Raw genomic sequence first — 20,884 nt, 5'->3', positions numbered from 1 at the left:
GGGTGCTGCTGTTTTCTTTTGTCAAGGCTATTGAGGGCTTCACATGGAATGCCTGTATTCGCGCAGTTTGTCAAAAAGCGCTTTTCAACGTATAAACTGGCGCAAAAACACTAATCCCTGATTTTTATCACATGACAAAAGAAGGTTGTGCGTCTCTATTGCTGCAGATGTTGGTAGGTAGTCTCATTGAAAGATGCGCGTGAGAGTGTTTTCTCAGTTCTGTATGTAAGTAAACTGCCGACAGCTATGATTGGTGACGTAGGCAAAATCTGGCAGAATGGTAACCTTGGGAACGCAGAGCCATTTTGCGAAGCTAGCGAAAGAAAACCAGTAACTTTGCATCAGAATGGATCGTTGCTCGCATAACTTGTAGTAGAGTTATACCAGAGTGATTCGTACAGAATTCGGACAAGGGAGGATGGCCAACATAGCCAAGAAAAAAATGTTTGTAAGGCAATATAAGTAAGAAATGGGGCTTCATTATTTCAGACCTGCATTTTGACGAGCACCACACAGTGAGTGAATGAAGCATGATTTTACATCGTCTAGAAGACTAATCCAAGCGTTGTATAAAAGGTACCACTGGCAAAAAGGGACTGCTAGGAACCGAGTTCGCATCTCTTTTTATAGCAGTGGCCGTTGCGAATACTGATTAGAAACGGAATGGTGGGAAAATATTCTCTAATATCAAATTCTCTCCAAACAACATTTGATTAGTACACTGGGACCTTAATTCGTAGGCGAGTGCACTGCTCGATTCAGAAGCCATGTGAAGAGTGTTAGGAACGCTGTGGATAGCGTAGCTGCCAACACCGTGGTGTTCACTTGAAGCCGTAGAAAGGTAACGCAATTATACACGCATTTGTCCGGTCTCATTGAATTTCTCTTAAAGTGTAGAAAAAGAGAGATGCAGAAATTGTGCGTGGACCGTGTGAAAGAGAGAGAGAATAACGTTTATTCTTGAAACAGTGTTCCGAGCGATGCCCGGTATCACCCCGAGGAGGGAGGGCTTGGCTTCCACGTTTTCGGTTAGTCGGTCGTCGGTCGTTTGTCTTGCTTGATTTCCAGTAATCTCCGTTTGCATATTGTGGCTTGCATCACACTGGCACTCAAGGAGCGAGTGAAATGAAAAAAAAAAGAAAACATATGAAAGATTTTTTTATTTAACGTTTCCAGATACAGCAATTGGTCAGAAAAAAAAGCAAATGCTCAGCACAGGCACCGGTGAGATTCGAACTCACGATCTCCTGTTTACTAGACAGGCGCTTTAACCACTAAGCCACGGCGCCGCTGATTCACCGATGCTCTTTCACGCTTCCTTTGTTGCCCGATATTAAGCGTTATTAGTTTTCTTTTTAATTGAAATGTTTCCCGCCTTTCCTGGCTGCTAACCTTGAAAGGCACTGCTCGTTTATATCCCATTCTGCATATCTAGAATATTCAGTAGTTCTTGCGCAATGCGCTACCGGTTCTGTCTGCAACTTAAAGAGCGACTACCACTCGTTTGTTATCTGTTGAGCTGGTCGTTCCCACCTTGTGATGTAATTTTTTTTTTTGCGAAGTAAAGAACAAGAACTTTGCTGCCGAAAAATAAATAACATTAGTCATTAACACCCATTGGTCGTCTCAGAGATAGGACGGGGGGGGGGGACCCAGACACCTGGCGTTGTTGTCTCACATACCAGTTATCTTGTGACATTTGTGCGTCATCATGAAAGTACGTCCTGTAAACTGCTAATCTAACGTGCATTACTTTCAGCATATAATGAGTGATCTCAATCGTCATTGTCAATGCATTATAGCACAATCCCGATGCCGCGACATTGATATAGCTCTGTGTATCTGAGGCAGAAGTTTCAATGCGCTGGCTTAATTGCTCGAAAGAAGTTCATGTGAAAAAAAAATCAGGTTTGTTGAAAACGCTGCAAGTATATGCGATATATATGCAAAAGTATATCCGGCATATCTGCACGAAACACCAGGGGGCTTCGGTTTGCTTCATGGAATTTCACTGCGATCTCAATATACCGTCAGCTAAGAAGTGATTGAAAGCGTGCTCTTCAAGCATAAATTTTCATGAGCGCAAAGAGAGGGCAACATGTGCCCTCCGGATTCATCTGCGTAGAGCGCCGAACCGACGAGCCATTGCAGTCGGTGAGGGTCATCGCTGCGTATCATGACGTTCGATTGTTTGGAAGTACGATTGGGCGTGGGTACTAACTGGGGTTAAACTGGGAGTCCACGTTTCTTCATATTGGTCCGTTAGCTCTTTAGAGCAGCACGGACCAATAGCAGCAGAAAGCCAACACAAGCCTGTGTTTTATCGAACGAAGGAATAGGCTTGCAACCGCACTGTACACCGTGCCACTAATTCGTCTGGTACCATCCATGCACCCAGTCCTCCGTTTCCGTTGGCAATATATTATAATATTATATATATATATATAGATATATATATATATATATATATAATATATTATATATATATATATATAGATAGAGAGAGAGAGAGAGAGAGGAGAGAGAGAAATGAAATTGTCTCCTGCTGTATAAGTGCACGGCCAGCTTTTGTAAACTCATAGACTGCGCCAAATCCGTCCAGGAAGCCACGTAGCTGATGTCCAGTCAGAGGCGAAAAAGTCGTGCTGAAAAGAATGGAACGCGGCATTCAGATAATGATAATGTGTTTCTACCGTCATCGCACAAACCCACAATGGGGCGCATACTAAGAATCGGCTATTGCTGTACTTGCAGTTAAGAGCATGAAGATATTTAATAATAAACATACCATTAATAATGTATATCGGTTTACGACTGCTGTGCTATTGTGCCGCCAAAACCTGTGCCGTGGTTACGGCAGCAGACGTCGTCTTTTTCTGTCACGTGAAAGCACGTAATGGTCGTCGTCTACTTTATGTCTCGCAACATCTTTTATGTCTCGCAACGCCAAATCTACAGATACACTTGTTTATTTCGCATTGTGTGGAACGCATTTTCTTGTGATGATTTATTATATGTAGTTACACAAAGTATTGGTAGGTATTTCTATTAGTGATATTTTTTTTCTCAGCGATTGATGTTATCTACTCACTGCCATAGTTTCCTTTTCTTTACCATAGAAGGAAGCACTTGTCTTTGTGTTGTCGTTATTGCAGTCGTCTGTCGTCTTCATTGTGGCTGTTCTGGATCGCCATCGACGTCATCCTGCATACCTGTTATGCATAGCTGTATTATGAAAGCCGTAAATTCGAGCTCCTTAATGACATAAACGAATCACCTGAATTTTCTTTCAAGAAACGTGATTATGGCGGCTTATTCGCAATGCCCACGAACTATAGGTGGCGCGCCGTGCTTTTCAAGATGGCGCCAGGAGGACGTCAACCGGTTTGTATGGTGCTAGAGGGGAAGTGTGAATTATGGGATGACAAATGTGTGATAACTAAACATGTCCTTGCATGTATTTTATGCATCTAAAGCCGTAATTAACAGAATCATTGGTCCTTGCATAGATAGAACTATCGCTAAAATAATAAAATAAAATGCTCAGTATCAAAGAGCCTCCAGCTGCAGCATTCCAATCTCCACTTCAATTTTCTCAAGGAAAAGGAGCCGGAAATTGTAAATGCTTTGAACATTTCGCGCTCAAGAGCACTTCAATTTTCTCAAGGAAAAGTAGCCGGAAAATGTAAATGCTTTGAACATTTCGCGCTCAAGAACCCCCTACAATACAGAGGAAATGAGGGGGGAGGTGGGTGCGGACTAAGAGAGAGAAAAAAAAACGCGCTGCACTGCAGCCAGTATACTCGCTATGAACGATTGTAAACAGTTTACACTTGACCAAGAGGAAAACACTTTAAAGTCAGCTGAGCTATGCAGCCGAGCAAGTGGTTTAGTTCAACTGAAGCAGACTATAAATATGGTAAAAGCAGCGGAAAAGGAATATGATAATAAGAATGACACAGAACCAGCGCTGAACAGTTCAGCGCCTGTCCTGTGTCGTTCTTCTCGTGTTGTCGCCTTTTTTGCGCTGCTTTTACCATGAAAATCAACCAACTAGCCCAGTTTATGCACACTGTAGCATATTAAACATGTCGAAGCAAACCGATATTAAGACACATTGAAATATGAAACATGGAGGCACGCCAGTTCCGTCTGGTTTAAAAGCAATATTGATTTCTTTTTTTTCCCTCTTGCTTAACACCGCTAAGAACTTACAACACATGCTTCTTAGCGAAACAAACACGTAGCGCCTTTAACAACACGCGCGGGGTATAAGCGATTATTAGAAACAAGTGAAACTAACGTCTAGCGGCCATACGCAAAGCAGGCAAATGCCGCCGCAAGCATGGCCGCAAGCACGGATGGATGGATGCTATGAGCGTCCCCTTTAAAACGGGGCGGTGACAGGCTCGAAGAAAAAAAATATTTCCTTGTTTTATGTTGGCCTAATACCTTATCTACATTGATTAAATCTATGTTATTATACCAAAACACCAGGTGGCGCTACCTGCCCTACGGCGCAGTAGCGCCACCTGGTGTGACCGCCATCTTCATTGGGAATTCGTACAGCCCTCCGCTCTCGCCCGTCACACTTCCCCCTAGCCACCATACGGCTTGTTAGCATAGGAACAGATAGGGCGTGCGGACGTACGGCCTGTGCCACCTTCACCGATGAAGTCATGAGCTGCGCTGAAATGGATATGAGACTAAAATATTTTCCCAAACCGTGGAAAGTGCTAAGTACTCGCCACCTAATTATTTGCTGCGGTGTGAAAGGTTATATTTCAGGTCCGTTACCGTGCATAACGATGCTTCGCGAAATCCTGTGCGTGCTACATAAAACTGCATGAACTAGAATTGACGTATGAGCTAAACGGCACTCCGAGGTAGTACTACCGAGCCTGCCTGACGGCTTTGCGGCAGTAACAGGCCGCCAGCTAGTAGCGCCATCGCTGCTGCACGGGACCACACGTTTAACGTAGTGATGGTTTGCAAACATAATACGCCGTCGTCATTACTTGCGCAGTCGGGAACGCGGAGTTCCGTCTTCAACGGAACACGAGCATTTAACATCCCATTCAGTAGCGCTTGCGTCACAGCCATGCTGAGACTCTAGCCGTTGCAATTCACTTCACTCGCATGGTGCAGGTTCGATCAGCACGATCGAAACACCAATATCGAAAGAATGCACACGTATGCTTTTCGCAACGTCGAAGAAGTTGGCCGAGAGGGCGTGGATTGTGGCCGTGACTGCACGTTCCATCGCTCTAACCATTTCGCTTCACTGGTAGAGCTCGAGCGTGTTGGCGGCATGCGGCGCTCCATAATATCCACAATAATTGTGGTACATGCAATGCACAAAAGGAACTATGCTTTCATTTTGATCTCGCTCAAGGATATTATACAATAATACAATCAAGTGACTTACGAGCGTGAAAGAACATTAACGCACGAGGGGACGTGCAGTGCAACTCGCTCCTCGTGAGTTAGCAGCTGGTGGTTCATCGTCGCTGTCACTCTCGGTGCTTTCACAGTCTTCTACGTCCAGTGAGAAATCCTCGTCGTCAAGATGGTTTCTTTCAACATCACTGCTGAAAGAAATATGAAGAATTTCCTCCGCCGAACGACTTCGACCACTGCGCGTCACCACGTTTACAATTAGAGAGACGTCTGCGCGCGGAGAGCATCTTGCTCTCAGACCGGTCAACAAGCAAATCGCTTGCAGTGTGGTGCCACCTATCAACAAACGTACAAAAACAAGCGGCGCAGCGGTGCTATAAAACCCAACACACTGGTGAAGGACGGCGTGTATGGAAGCGTTCCCTCCACGAAAGGCTCGAGCAGACGCGTCCTCAATGATTGAAACGTCGCTCGCACGATTCGTAACGGCGCATTGCTGACAAAGGATAGAGGCCCTTTTTAATTATCGCCAACATGAGATCGCTCAGTTATACAAGAGCACATCGCGAGCCCGCGCGACCTCCCGCGTACAGTGTTATGGGATCATGCACTACAAGAAACACTGACCAATGCTATATACAAGTAAAACAGGTGAGCTTCAACTGAATATGTCAGACGATAACATTTAACTAACCTACGTGGCTACAGAAAGCCTCGCGAAGCTGATAGTAGTGTACGCTCTGGGCTAGCATTGAAAGCGCGAGTTGGTACGTATTTTTACGAAAACTTCGCGTCTCGCAAGAACGAATCAGATTTCTCGTGTCACGGAGGGCCCGGTTTGTTCACTGATGCACGGAAATTCAAAGTCGTAGTGTTCCTTTCTTGCCAACGCGTTAACACTCAGGCTAGCACAGCCGAACAAGGGAGCGACTGCGTAGTGCTGCCATTTTGTCATCTACTAACCCTCCTCGAGAGGACGCTCCTGAATTCCGCTTGGCGGCGCGACAGTCTATGGGCATTGCGAATACCATGACTTGTTCACCAGGCGTAACCAGCGGGTGGCCTGGGAAGTTCAACTCAAATTTTCGCTCACAACCATCGACGTCGACACCGACGCCGACACCGGAATATCTGCGAAACAGGCTCTTTAACACTGTCGCGTTAAAACAGCTTGACGGGACCCCTGCGAACAACGCAAGTGCCGTTTTCGCCGGGTTGTGCTCCGTTATGTTCCGCTGCGCCGCAGCACCCGCTGTCAGCCAGAAAGGGCGGGCAGCGCGGGCTCTACTTGAAAAGGCCGTTCTCGGAGGGGTAGGATAGGAATATTGCTAACGGTATGCGGACCACTAAAATTTGTTTTTCTTTCAAACTAAGCATTTCCTGCGCACGAAACAAACACTACGATGTTTCTGGAGCACTATCTGCACAACCCCCGTCGAGTTAATATTTGCATTTATGGCGCAGCATAGCCTCAGCTGCTTTTCCGCCATAAAAAACCGAATTAAGAACAATATTTGCATTTAGTCGCCCTTTTAATTCGTGCACCTTGACGTTGAATCATCAGTTGTCAACAGGTGTCGGAACGAAATGTTTTTCGTTTCGGTTTTAGTTTCGTTTCACCGCAAACATTTCCGTTTCGTTTCTGTTCCGGAACGAAAAAAAAACTTCCATAACGGTTCGTAACGGTTTTTTTTCTTTATAAAAAAAGAAAGTATGAAAAGGTGAGGTAATCATTAAAAAAAACATTGGATTTGTGATGTAGTTGCTTGCCCTCCTCTTAAGAAGTGGGACAAAGGTAAAACACGTTCTTCGGAGCAGCGGAAGTAACTGTCCCACGTATTCCTACCAACTAGCACAAACCAGCATTCGTTTGAAAGTCAAAGTATTTATTTTCTCGCAAGATAAATACGAATTTTTTTAGTTGGCTTAATTCTTTGTGTCAAGGGAGTGAGCACGATCTCAGAAGCAGCACGTAATTGAGCGTACTCTTTGATGTGCGAGATCGCTGTTCTGATAAAAAGACCGCCAGGCCTGCGTGAAACACGCAGCAAGTCACAGCAACAGCTAGAAGAGCGGACTTTGTAGAGCCCGTTGTTATCTCTTGGGGCACCTAATACAAGTAAACATGCAACGTACCCACTACGTCGTAAATCGTCGCAATTTTTCTGAAGCAGCGAAGTTCCCACTATGCCATTTTTCTTCATTCTTCGGAGAATCGCGGTACCCGCTACACATCTGTAAGGCATTATCTGCACTTTGTGCTGTGGCTGATAATGAAGAATTATGGCTGAGCGCTTTGCAGTGGGTGGGAAGGAGGGCTGCGGAATGGGCGCCTCCATTCGATTCCAATTCCATTCCGGGGAATTAGAACTTGCCGCAATTCCTTCCTTTCAATTCCTCGGAATGAAAAAACTTAGCCCATTGGCACTCAGGGATGGCCTGGCAGTCCGATTCCATTCCTGTAATTCCTCAACGTAGGAAAGGCATCTTGATAGTTTTATCGAGTTAAGAATGAACGCCCCATAAAGCTGATGTCATCAAATGCATTAAGAACTGCAAAAGTACGCAAAACACGTTGCCAAGGTCGAGGAATAGTAGCTTGGTGGACATATATCGTGCAGTACAACCACCCTAATTCCCATAGGGCAGTTCTCCCGCTACCGATAGTATTTGCGAGGTCACATGTTTGAACGAATGGTGGTGTTTAAATATTGTTTAAGCTTAAATCTGTTAATGCTAAAATGACGACATAGCGTATTTTTATGATGGCAAAGTGCCTTTGCATCGAATACGGAACACTGGGCCGCACTGCCCGTCAGCACTCACGCTTGTCAAGCGCGCCTCGCAAGCATGGATCTGGTGAGGAGAACTTTCTGTGTTCGCCTGTGCGCAGGTATGCAATGTCTTCCTTGTCGCAAAGGTCATTTACGTGTGTCAGGTACTAAACTGGTCGTGAGATAAAGATCAGGCTGTGCATAGAGTATTCGCCACTTCGGGTGCACTGCAAAAAATCTGGCCCCCTAAACACGGACAAAGCTGAAGGTATAGCGGTGCCGAGCACTTTTCCGCGATCCGAATTAAACGATTTCTCTAAAAAGGAGTCTTCTTACGAAGTGCTTTCGTTACCACAGATAAAACAAAGCACTCCGTCGCTTTGTTTGAATGAGAGCACTGTTCCGTGACCAGAATAAAACATTTCCTTCAAAGAAGGTCTTCTTACGTGCCTCCTACGTTAAGATACTAAAGAATGGTCTGCCCGTACTGTCCAATATAATACGGCACATTTGCCTTAATGCAAAATAACTGTTTTGTACCACAACTGCACCATAAAATCCCATAGAAGCTTTGCCACCTATGCAGGTGGCAGTCTCGGTATACGCTGGCAACAAGTGAGCGGAGGTCGACCAGTCCACTAGCCACATACGTCCACGTACACGTTCGGTATGGGTCTGTGGTTGTTGTTTCAAGCAGATGCTTCATGACGCATGAACCATAATTCCAATAGTTTTCCTCCACCTTCGTTCCTGAGCCAGCATCGTCGCATTGTTAAGGTCGAAGCTATAACCTGTCGTCTTGCAGTATTCAACAAGCTGTCTTAAAATGCGCTCCATGGGTGGCTTTAGCAACATTCCCACTTTGTGTTCTTTGAACGTCTTTGGCATTTTCCTGCCCAATTCGCCTGTCATGAACCCCACAACGTACTCTGTAGAATACCCTGCTCTAATCATCCGCAGGTGTGCGGTCTTTGGGCTTTGTGAACACATGTCCTAAGGACAAGGTATACACAAACACCGCCGAAGATTAGAGCGGGATCATCTACGAAGTACAATGTGGGGATTGCGACACAACTTGCATAGGCGAAATGGGTTGAAGAAGGTAATCGAAGGTTAAAGAACACAAAGAGGATGTTGCGAAAACCACCCATGCAACATGTTCTAAGACGGAGCTTGTTGAACGCTGCTGAATGACAAGGCATAACTTTGACCTAATCAATTCGACGATGCTACCTCGTGTACAAAGGTCGGAGGAAAAGAAAAATCTTGGAATCATGGTTCATTCATCACGGCGCATTGGCTTGCAACAACAACAGCAGCCCTACGAGATGTTTACAAGGAAATGTGCGACTAATGGACTGGTCAAACTCCGCTTATATTTGGCAGCGTATACTGAGAATGTCGCCTGCATAGGTGGCAAAACTTTCATGTCATTTTGTTAATAATTGTTGTGTTAAGTCAAAGTAAACATTTTACAATCAAGCTACACATCCCGAGCTGGTAGATGTGGGGGTAGCATGCCATGTGTAGATGCACTGTACTGTGTGAACTTGCTGATGACGGAAGCATACCTGCTGCTTCATGCCAAATAAACAGTGAAGTACACTACTACATGCTTCTTTAAATGCCACTTTGGCAGATGTATTCAGGAACATATTTGTCAAAAGTGTTGCAAGCCTGCTTATGAAACTGTGTGCACGGCCCATGGACAGCTCCACTTCGCTCCTTTCTGTACGTCTGAAAAGGAAGTGAAAGAAAACACCTAGAGCAACAGCAATGTTCAGAATTTATACACATTTAAACATTGCCATGGTGCATGTGCACATGGCCTCCCTTAGCATCACTGTTTCAGAAATCAAAAAAGCAGAAACGGTATTTTGCAGATATTTCTGGACTCGTTCTAATTATATGAAGAACAAGCAGCATGATTTCACGAAGACTTATTGCTATAGTACACAAGAACTCAGGGTTAAACACACTACGTTCTAACTGCAAGAGTATTTATTTACGTGCATTACCAATTCTATTCAATTATTGTCATGATGTTGAAGCAAAAGTCTTAACAGTTACAATTTTCGTACTTAATGCTGCCGAGAAAGCCGAGAGTTATGTGGGTGAAGAAATGAAGAATTGCGCATGTATAAATGGAATCGGCTCGCACAAGACGAGGCAAATTGTAGACCACTGCGAAGGGCTACTGCTGCAGTGCACATATAAGGCTGAAGATGACAAAGATTAAAGCGTAAACGTAAAGGATGAGAATTAAATTGAGAAGCAAGGCTTGCTGTCAATAGCTCTTGAATTCTATCAGAAAACATGACAGTTGTATATCCTGTACATCTTAACGCGACAAAAGTTGAGCTGAAGATGGCGGCTTGAATAATGTCAAACCATTGAACAAAGCGTGTTGTTGGAGCCAATGTTTCAACAAATTGATGTGTCTAAGTTGTTGCAGCAACCTTGATGCAATTCGTTGCCCCTCTAAAGAGGAGTCCTCTTGTTGAATCACTAGCTCCAACAACATTCGTTGTTCAACAATTATTTCATGAGCTGCACATCTCGTTACATTCATTACAAACCTCTACTGTACCAAATGCTACTATGGCAATGATAGTGGGTGCAATACTTAAGCTGCAGTGTCATAAGCAGGTGACCGGCTATTCAACTCTTTAAATATACCAGATCCATAAAGACTGCAAACCATGAGGCAAGCACAACACAAAGAACAAGCGTAAGGAAATTGAAAGAGGTTAACTTTAATAAACGAGGTATGGAATTAGTCATCCCCATTTTAAGTATAAAAGGTGGTTTTTTAACGAACTCCTTTGCTGTTGAAAAAGATCATGCTGCTAAAAAGATCATACCTGTAGTCAAGTGCTAATTTCCAGGACGAAATTTCGTGATGCTGAGAGCATGCATTAAACTTTATGCACGATAAGCGTTAGGTGCAATGTCAGAGAGGTGGAGATGATTTAATGGATAGCAAATACTAAAAATGAAAAGCTCTGAGTAACTATCGCAAGAATAAGGACGAAGTAAGGAGGGAAGCATATGATAAGCTAGTGCAATGTCTGAAGCGAGTTAATCTTGTCTTAGAATATGCAGTCATAAAGTGAGATCCAGTAAGTAGGCGTCACATGCACTGATTGTGAGAGAGATATGGAAATGACGGACCACCTTTTAAATAAATGTAAAAATGTCCACCCATGTACGTGTTGGGAACTAGCTCTCATGAAGCCCTAGGCTTAGAGAAAGCTTGATAAAGATGAACACATCCACAAGAGAAATCAGTAAAAGACAGATGGAGGATTGGTAGTGGAAAAGCAGCGAGAACAGCCAAAAACAAACTTGCAGGTCTTTTGTACAATGCCGAAAAATAAGCTACCTATTATAAGTTTTTTTAAGGAAAGAAATTTAATTCAGGTAGGAAAGGCATTAAGCCAATTCAAAAATTGAGCTTGGTTACTTGCATGTCAATGCTTCGCTTTAAAGGGAACACACATAGCATCCAACCATCTACAGATGTGAAACTGCGTCATGCAAGATAACTTATACAAAGTTACTGCTTTGAGCAATTAGCGCAAAATATTTCAGGATAGCACCTAACTGGGCTGGTTAGTACATGATTACAACGGGACAAACAGTGCTGGGCACGGGACGGAAAAAAAAGGTAGACGAGGGCGACAGCACCCTCGTCTATTGTTCTTTCTTCGTCCCGTGTCCAGCGCTGTTTGTTCCCGTTTTAATGCCAGAATATTTCTTTCTTAATCTGAAGGTGGCAGTGTTTCATGGCTAAAATAGTTTACTAATTTGCATTTCAAGTTACATTTTTCAGCCATAAGGAAACACTGCAAAGGCTGAGTTCTAATGTTAACATTTATCAGAGAAAGACTAATTCTTCGTATGGAATACCGAAGGTTGATTTCCAAAGTTCATTGCCTTTGTATTTTGTGCTTGTTCCCTTATCATTTTCCTTAAGACGGTGTATAGATGTTCTTGGTTTATCTTGTGTTTTGTATATGTTATGCTCCTGTTTTTGCTTAGCAAGATCATTTTATGGGTAACTTATCACTGTAGCCCACTTTGCAATACTGCTTACTGATGTCAGCAGTATTGTCAAGTAATAAATAAATAAGTAAATAGATATCCACTTTGTCATAAAACTACTATAAAAACAAAATAATCAGAAACGTTCCACCAAACTGTAACAGTCGGAAAAAATAGCTTTTGACCCATATTGCAGCTTAGCTTTTGCTATGTAGCATTCCAAACAGAAATGTCGCCAAGACCTTATTGTGTGGTATACTTTGCTGGCAATTTATATTCCATTTAAAAAAATATACTGCTTGGTTGTAAGCAAGGAAAAATTTACTGAAGTGAATAATCCCTAGCCTGCACAGAGTCTCATTCCTTGACCTTCGCTGCACAGCACATTGGTACAGGATTCACGCGGGTGCCCCTGTGCTCATATAGTGCAAGTCTAATGTTGCAGATTTAAGCAATACTTCTGTCTGAAATACCATGCAAGAACAATGATGTGCTGTTGCAGTGAAGGCAAAGCTCCAAGAAACTTCCCACAGCCTTGTTTATTTTTCATTTGAAAAAATTATTTTTCGCTTGAAGATAATATTACACCTTAAAAACTTTGTCTAAATTATCGCACGAGGAAGCACACTATGATGTGTAGGCAACATTTTAGCTGGGATTGCTACACAGTGAAAGAGAGCCCGCAATATGGGTTCAAAACACTACTTATTCCAAGTGCCAATTTGAAGACATTTTTGCTTCTTTTTGCCAGCAGCATTTTCAACCCTTGGTATATGCACTGAACGCATACTGTGAATATATTTCACATGAACATTCAGTCTTTTTTACAATATACTTAAAAATGGTGCATTTGCAATGTTTCCTCACGACTGCAAATAGCATAATTGAAATCAAAATAAATTCGACTATCATAGTCATGAAGATTGGTGACTATGTTAAAGAAACAAATGCTTTGTAGTAATAGCTCGACGCAATAACCATGTGTCAATTAATTTGGCCTGACAAGCTTCATTTCTGCATCGAAGTTTGAAAGGTCTTTGCTGCATCATGCAATTCTTTCCCTGAAAATAACGCTTGAATGACTACTTCCCACACTGAAACATAACAGCACCAGTTTTACAAAATATTGGAAATGGTCAAAAAACGACCTGGCACACTGGCGTGAAATGACCCAAATAGGTACTAAAATAAAACAGTGTGCACTGTCAGACACTAAAATGAAGCACTAATCTGCTTGTATTGCTAAATTACTTCAAAACCCTGCTCTGAATAACTGCCCACAAGAAGTTGATTGCGAAAAAATTTACTTTAACCTCTGACCTACTTTTATCTATCTCTAGTATATATGACTCCTAACCTTCGGCACACCACAAAGGCACAAAGCATTTCATATGGTTCAATGCCTTCAAACAGTACGGAAGGTCATATGTTAAGAAATAGCGAAAATCTGGACTAATTTTAACCAGCTATGTTTTTTATAACATGCAAACATCGAGAAATACACAATAATTTAGTAACTCGCCCCCTCTAAAAGTGTTGCTGTCACAGCTCCAAATTCCATTCACGAGCTATACTGGCTAAAATATTAAAACACAGCTGAATTTCCATCACAATGGTGGATGCACACAAGTCTACAATAATTTAGTAACTCACCCCCTATAAAAGTGTTGCTGTCACAGCTCCAAATTCCATTCACGAGCTATACTGGCTAAAATATTAAAACACAGCTGCATTTCCATCTCAATGGTGGATGCACACAAGTCTACACAAACAGGCATGCACTTTAGATTGACTTCACAAGCCAGATATCCGGTAATCCTGCCGTTGGAGAACGTTACCAAGTGTATGAGCTGGACTACTACATAAGCTAAAATGGATGCTTGTGTGTGTTGGTATGACAGAGCGTAAACAAAACAGTGCAGAAGACTGAGCACACGAGCACAGCACTGTTTGTGTCTTCCTTTTTCTTGTGCTCCGTCTATTGCGTTTTTTACACTAATGCATTAATTGTGGAAACAACTAGCTGCCGCAATTTGGTCATCTAGGTCGAACTTTTTGGGCCTTGTACCAGACTAATGAGCTCTGTTGTGAAAGCAACAGGGTGTAACAATATTGCACTACAAATCAGGGAATACAAAGCATCGATAAGAATGTTCAGCCAGGCTTCAGCAAAATGTTTAAGACACATACTCACAGGTTAATGCTCATTCACAGCTTCTACGGCAGCCCCATGATTTCTGTGCGTCCATCTGTGCGTGCCTTCCTTCCGCCTTTGGCAAGTTCGTGTAGAATGTCTGCCAGGAAAAACAAAACATCAGAAACAAGTCGACTTTTTTTAGCATGCCTCACATAACCCAAATGAACTTTTCTCTCCCCATGAGGTAGCTGTTTAGAAAGCATCCAAACAGCCTCTGCTTTGTCTATGTATAGCTCATAACCAATAGGTAGCATCCAACACGACACCTGGTCATTGTCAAAGCATACGAGACAAGAAACTGAGACAAGTATAAGCAAAGAGCAAACGGCTATATTTCGCCATTATATTGTTTCCTAATCCAGCCCGATGCATTCATCGCTTAAATTTAATTTACACTGCTATATTGGTGTTCTCCCTAAACTTACTTTCCAAATAACTCACTAGATAACCTATTTCTCTTACGCACTATATGAATACATGTTAAAAAGAAGGGGCATGCAAACATGGACACAAGAGAGTCAAGACACCTAAAACGCTGAGATCACTAACTGGAGGCTCATCACCTAATCTACCTTTACATTGTTGAGAACGTAAATGCACGCCAAAATTCGATGAATGCAGTTTTGTACAAGCACATGAATGAAGAAATGCGTCCAATTGTCGAGGCCTGGCATATCGATAATGGCAGTGCACAAGAGAGCCAACCGTCGATTAACTAGCATAAAGAAGAAATCAAATGCTTGAGCAGTTATCTCTCACGTAGACTATCGCACGTGCCAGATTGATAGGTATCGCCTCTTGCCTGGGCATGCACAGATAAGTTTCTGTGTCTACTTTATTTGTGCCACTGTCCACCTTTCCAGTTGGCGTTAGTGGTGTCTTGGTTTCTCTCTTGTGTCCATGTTTGCATGCCCTGCCTTTTTAACATGAATACCTACCAACCAGCTCAGCTGTCTGTTATACTAAATATGTATACAATCTAGAATTACCACTCTGTCCACTTGCTGATGTAATAATAACAATGGGGTTCTGTATGTAAACGTGAAATTAAAAGCACAGGAACCTCTAGGATTTGCACCTCCACCGAAGTGCAACCACTCCATCAAGGATCGAAACCCGCACAGTTCAGATCAGCAGCTGACCATTATAACCACTGTATTGCAGCGGGGGATGTTCACTTGGTAATGTAGGTTAATGTTAAGGATTATGGAAAGAGCTGTAGGTTGAAGAAAGACATGCAATTAAGCAAGGAGCTGCAGACATTATGCAGTTTAGATATTTCTGTAATCCAAAGGGCTGGTGCTCAGGGCATGCACCTAAGGAACTCCTGTTCAGCGTCTCTTTTCGAACCAAAGCTTAGCAGAATTGATGTTTCTGTCTAGATATGCCCCTGAAAACCACACTTAAATAGCTGCAAAGTAAACACTAGAAGACAGAAAAAATCCATCACTTGTATGACATTAAACACATCAAGATGCAAATACACCAAACACCCTGGACTGTGAAACGCATTGATTGAAAAGATATCAGTTAAACAAAGCAGCATAGCAATGAACTTCCATGTAGCTGCCACACGGCAAAAAGCAGGTGGCTCTGGTGCCATGAAAAATCTATAATAACACTTGTTGAATATAGCAGGATGTTTTTTATGATAAATGTATAAATTACCACTCACAGAAGCTGACATGCTATTTTAAAAATCAGCATTGCAAAAAATAAAGCAAGAAAACCACGTGACGTGTGAATTTACCATTCATAATTTAAGGCTAAAGGGCCCCTAAACAACCCCGGAGTCTAAAATTTGTGACAACTGCACGCTTGTACAACGTGAACATGTTGTCACATGAATTTTTTCATTAAGTGGTGTAATAATGAAGCCACGGGGGATAGAACGAACATTCCAGCTGGTTTCAGTTTCTCGCTCAGCCTGACCGTCCTGAAGAGGGGCTTCCTCGGTGTGCCACTGTGCCAGAGCGGTGCGGTGAGGAAGCACAGTAAAAGCACTGGCGAGATAAACCAATTCGCAACTCTTGTGACAACCACAGATACTGCATCATCACAAAGCCAAAATGCCGTTTCGTATTGCAGAGGACTATTAAAGAGTCAGCGTTACTTAATGTTGCTCATAGGCAACATTACACCACTTCGCTAGCAAAGAGGACTGGTAAAGCGCTGAAGAGGAGGTGCGGTTATTGTTTTTAGAAGTGGAGTGTCTGACATTCGGACAATGTGATTCCTGCGGCCCTCTGTACGAATTAGCGAGCTTGTTTGGGAGGTGTAAAAAAAAGAAGTCGGAGCTTGCTGACTGGCCCTTTAAGAGAATGTAAATATACACTAGAAGGAAGTACACTTGCAGACATATTACTATAAGCTATAAAAAACAGGCAATTAACATGCTCAATCCATGCAGCATAGGGATGTCTCACACCTTTGCAAGAACTTTACTATGGTGGCTGCATGTTTGTGTAGGCCAGAAGCAGCAGGCACATGGCTTCCATGAATTTGACCCGTTCGTTGAAGGGAAACTGCTGCTCACATCCTTGTAGCACTGCTTTTTGAAGATGCTTCCTGCGATAACAAAATGACCACAACACAATTATGGTCTGCAAATATCCACAGATGACCTACATTGCTGCCCTCTCTCATTAAATTCAGCTCTAGACTAAACACTGCAATAGCGGCATCCTCCTACATTACAGGGCATCATACTGCTTTCCTTGGCCTGGTTTTTAGTTCAATAATTGTTTTCACCCATAACAGAATGTAGCACTAGTAAAGATTCGGTTGGGGAGGGTGCAGTCGTAAAGTGTGTATGCAAAGTAAGAATATGAAAAAAAAACAATGGCATAATTTCACATGAGATATAACAATTATCATAATTCATGTAATGTCAGACACCAAGAAGTGTTTAATTGAGCAAGTTTTGACCTTAAGCTATCACAAAACAATGCCCTTTATGGAATGTGGGATTTGCAGAGTGAACTCTGATGATGAAATTGGCTGCCTTTACTGGCTCTGTAGCTGCAAGTGCATTGCTAAAGCCGCTTGAATGCACTTAACAAGCCTGTGTAATGATATTGACAAATGTACAGAGAAGACAAACTCATTCGTTCTCACTTAGCTGCCATCACAGCAATACGTTGCTTCGTGTCAGGTTTCCTGGTATGCAGAATGCACGAACTTGGTGGGCCGTGCCATACCACAATAAACATGATCGACATCTGCTCCAACTGCGTAGCTGGAAAGTGCTAAATTACACAATCAGCTGTACCATGCACACATAATGTAAATTCTAGCAGTGGCAACATTTCGCACCTCATAATAGCCTATGGGCATTGTACTCGTTGATGCTGCCAGCTGCATTCCCTGTTTTCATTTCTAGCATGCATAGCACATGCACACAAAGCACCCAATAACTGTGGGAAGCAGAGTAGATCGTCCGAGGTAATCAATAAAATTGATTGACAGGAATTCCACACATCACTCAAGCCTGTTGTTTAGCATAAGTGATGAGAATGTGCAGCCAAATGTACACAGCAAATTCAGTATTGGCCTTGAAGAATTGCAAGATAGGTTGAAGCTTTCCAGAAACAAACCGTATACAGTAAAGTCTGTCCCAGATACTGAAATCATGAAGTTATAAATTTTAAAGTGGGCCGCTATATTCTATTGCATTTATGAAAACGCTAACATCCCTGTACAACAATGCGTGCTGCAAGAAGTCATAAACCTTAATATTTCTGGCACAATGCCATTTCCCAGTACCACGTTTTACAGAAAGGCAACATTTTCCTTTGCAAAACTAAGCCATGTTCCCAGGCAAAATGCACTGTCCATGGTGACAAACATGAAGTACACTCTTCTATACAGCTTAGCTGGTTTACTGGAACTAAAAGCTACGGTAACGCTGTCTTAATTGAACTGGCTAGCAAGAGCCTTCTCGCTGCTGTTTATGTGAATTTCACCTTGGTGGAACGTCACAAGAGTAAGTGGCACATAATAATGAGTGCGAAAACACAGTAACAGGTTGTGCAACGGCTACCAAGTATGCCCATTCGTGGAAACTGTGGGCTCTTCCCCTAAATGAACCAGTTGGAAATAACCCTTTTGCATGAATAAACTTAAGTTGGTTGCTGGCATACATAACATTGTTACTCTGCATTTCCATCTCATTTATCTAGCGCTCATTGTTTCCCTTCGACATGACTAGCTCAAAACAAGATTCTTCTTCATTAAATGGAACTTTGTACATTACCTTTACGTTGGCTACAGATGCTTATTTCTTCTGCCTGAATAAGCACCTCCTATAGCATACTTGCCTCAGCCACCTTCTGGACTGCATGGTCAGCACTCCACTGTTTGTCGAGGCACTGCTGTTTGCTACCTGCAGTACGTTGCAAAAAACTTCAGCATTAAAAAAAAAAAGGTTAAGAAAAGCCGAACCAGGTGTGCCAGCAGCACCTTGCCCTTTGAGGAGGGAGGAAGAGCTCTGATAAATGGCTAATGCAAGACAAGCGTCGTTCTTCACAAGCTATTATTATGCGATGAGAGGTGGGACTTCAATACACGGACGCACATATAGTGCTAAAAGCAATTGAAAATTCAGCTGAAAGTACGGCTTGTCAAATTAGGTGAACGTGCATAAAGGATAAAAATGGGGCAAACCAATTGAACAAAATACAATGTCATGCTGCAGAAATTGCATTTTTAGCAAATCTATGTTATCTATTGCTTGAAAGATGATAAGCAATGTCCAAGAATGCTAACCTAACGCTTTGAGGGTCACGTTACATAATGACAAATAAAATGCACGCCTAAAGAAAACATCCCTAAATACACTATATTTCTCCCACTGTACCGATTCACGATTCACACGGTGGCTGATGATTATTCCTTCAGAGCTCGTGCGTACGAAATGGATGTTGAAGCTTCGGTTTCACGGCGTTACTCCAAGTAATTTGTCGAGAGACATGCATAAAACGCATGACAATGGTGAGCCTGACAAAAATGTTGTCTCCTTTCAGCAAATATTAGCGTAGAGCAGTGCGTGCAAGCGAGCTAATTACCAAAACTTTATAACACTACCGACTACGTTCTTGACAAATGTCATGCGCGAGCAGAATCCTCACAACTACAACCGCATACACTACCAACACGTTATGCGATTTTCTTCGGCGACAAGGCGTACTACAATAACAATAACTCATAATGTACGAAGCGTAACGTTCACTTACCTCTGGCAATAAAAAATACGCTGGCAGCGTACACTGCTAGATGACCGCCGGTTTCCAATGGTGCGCCAAGCGAGGAATCGCCGAGCTACCGGCCGTCCCCGAGCGTCAAAGCATTTTCCAGGGCGACAGAACGCGTCGTCGACAAAGGATTGCGGCGCTGCTACTCACTGACGTGCAGAAACATTTGAAGGTGTTCTTCAAAACTATGAATCGCGTCCGTCGGTCACACCGAACAAAGCAGTCGCAGAGATTCAAGTCGCACGGTCGGCATCTGGTGACTATTTGCCTGGTAGCGCGTATACTTGCGCTTACGTCAGTAACCACGAAATACAACACACAATACACACAATGCGAGGCAGCGCGTTAAAAGTCGACCGCACAAAAACTCGGCACGACGATCACACGAACGCAGAACTATACGGGCTAGGAAGGTCTCCTTAGTGTCGTGAGCGCGCCTGCCAGGTGGAAAGATTGCGCGATCCAGCGTGCAGACGGCGCTGCCGCTCGCTGGCGTGCTTTCGCGCGTGTCAGCCTGCGCTCTGTGGAGTTTCCCGTTGAAGCCAAGCTTTTTGTTGCGGTATAAGCTCGTCGTGTAGGCCACACATGGCGCTGATAAATTGTAAAACGAAGAAAAGAAAACTCTGGAGACTATGCGGGCAGATTAGCTTCTTCTGAACGGCACATGCTGGCGTAGAGAACAAACATGTAGGAAATTCGGGGTTTCCGTTCTAGTTGATTAACATTCTTTTTCACGCAGTAATGTTTGAGTACAATGATTGAAATATTCATTGACAATTATAGCGGTTACATCAAGAACAAAAATAAAATGAACAGGCGCAAAGACAGATATTTTCGCGCAGAATGCAAACAGTGAAAGGAAAAGATAGGTGCATATAAAAAAGAAAAATAATTAATTAAAAGTAAGAATCAGCGAACAGTCAAATGAAATTTATGTACACATGAGGGACCTCCCTTGATGTTTCACGCCCACTCTTGCAGGCATACTGGATCCGTAGAAGCTCTGAATGAGAATCGATGCCTTTTCATTGCACGAGTTCTTTTGCATAACGTCATGGAACAGGTTGTCTTTTTCTTTTTAGGCATGTTGCGTTGGAGAGGCTAGAAAGATTTGCAGTCGCACGCGAGCATGCACGAACCTCTCAAGACGCAGCTCGGAATGAAATTGCAACAACCACGAAAATTCCAGGGTCGGATCTAAGAAAAACAGGGTA

The 20,884-nt window shown here is 43.0% G+C and overlaps 1 long non-coding RNA gene and 1 other non-coding gene across 2 annotated transcripts; both read right to left on the bottom strand.

The window, feature by feature from the left end:
• Positions 1-1,216: 1,216 nt before the first annotated feature.
• Positions 1,217-1,289, bottom strand: Trnat-agu (transfer RNA threonine (anticodon AGU)). The gene has a single exon. It is a non-coding gene; the product is annotated as a tRNA-Thr (tRNA).
• An 8,237-nt stretch (positions 1,290-9,526) lies between these two features.
• LOC125758270 (uncharacterized) lies at positions 9,527-20,068 on the bottom strand. The gene is made up of 5 exons (XR_007415985.1): positions 19,653-20,068; positions 18,674-18,802; positions 16,847-16,986; positions 14,416-14,515; positions 9,527-9,911 (listed from the first exon to the last, which is right to left on the bottom strand). It is a non-coding gene; the product is annotated as an uncharacterized LOC125758270 (long non-coding RNA).
• Positions 20,069-20,884: the final 816 nt, after the last annotated feature.

The sequence above is a fragment of the Rhipicephalus sanguineus genome, chromosome 1, assembly GCF_013339695.2.
Source record: "Rhipicephalus sanguineus isolate Rsan-2018 chromosome 1, BIME_Rsan_1.4, whole genome shotgun sequence".
Classification (NCBI taxonomy): domain Eukaryota; kingdom Metazoa; phylum Arthropoda; class Arachnida; order Ixodida; family Ixodidae; genus Rhipicephalus; species Rhipicephalus sanguineus.
Note: the sequence above shows the minus strand (reverse complement) of the source record. Positions and strands in the feature narration are given on the sequence as shown.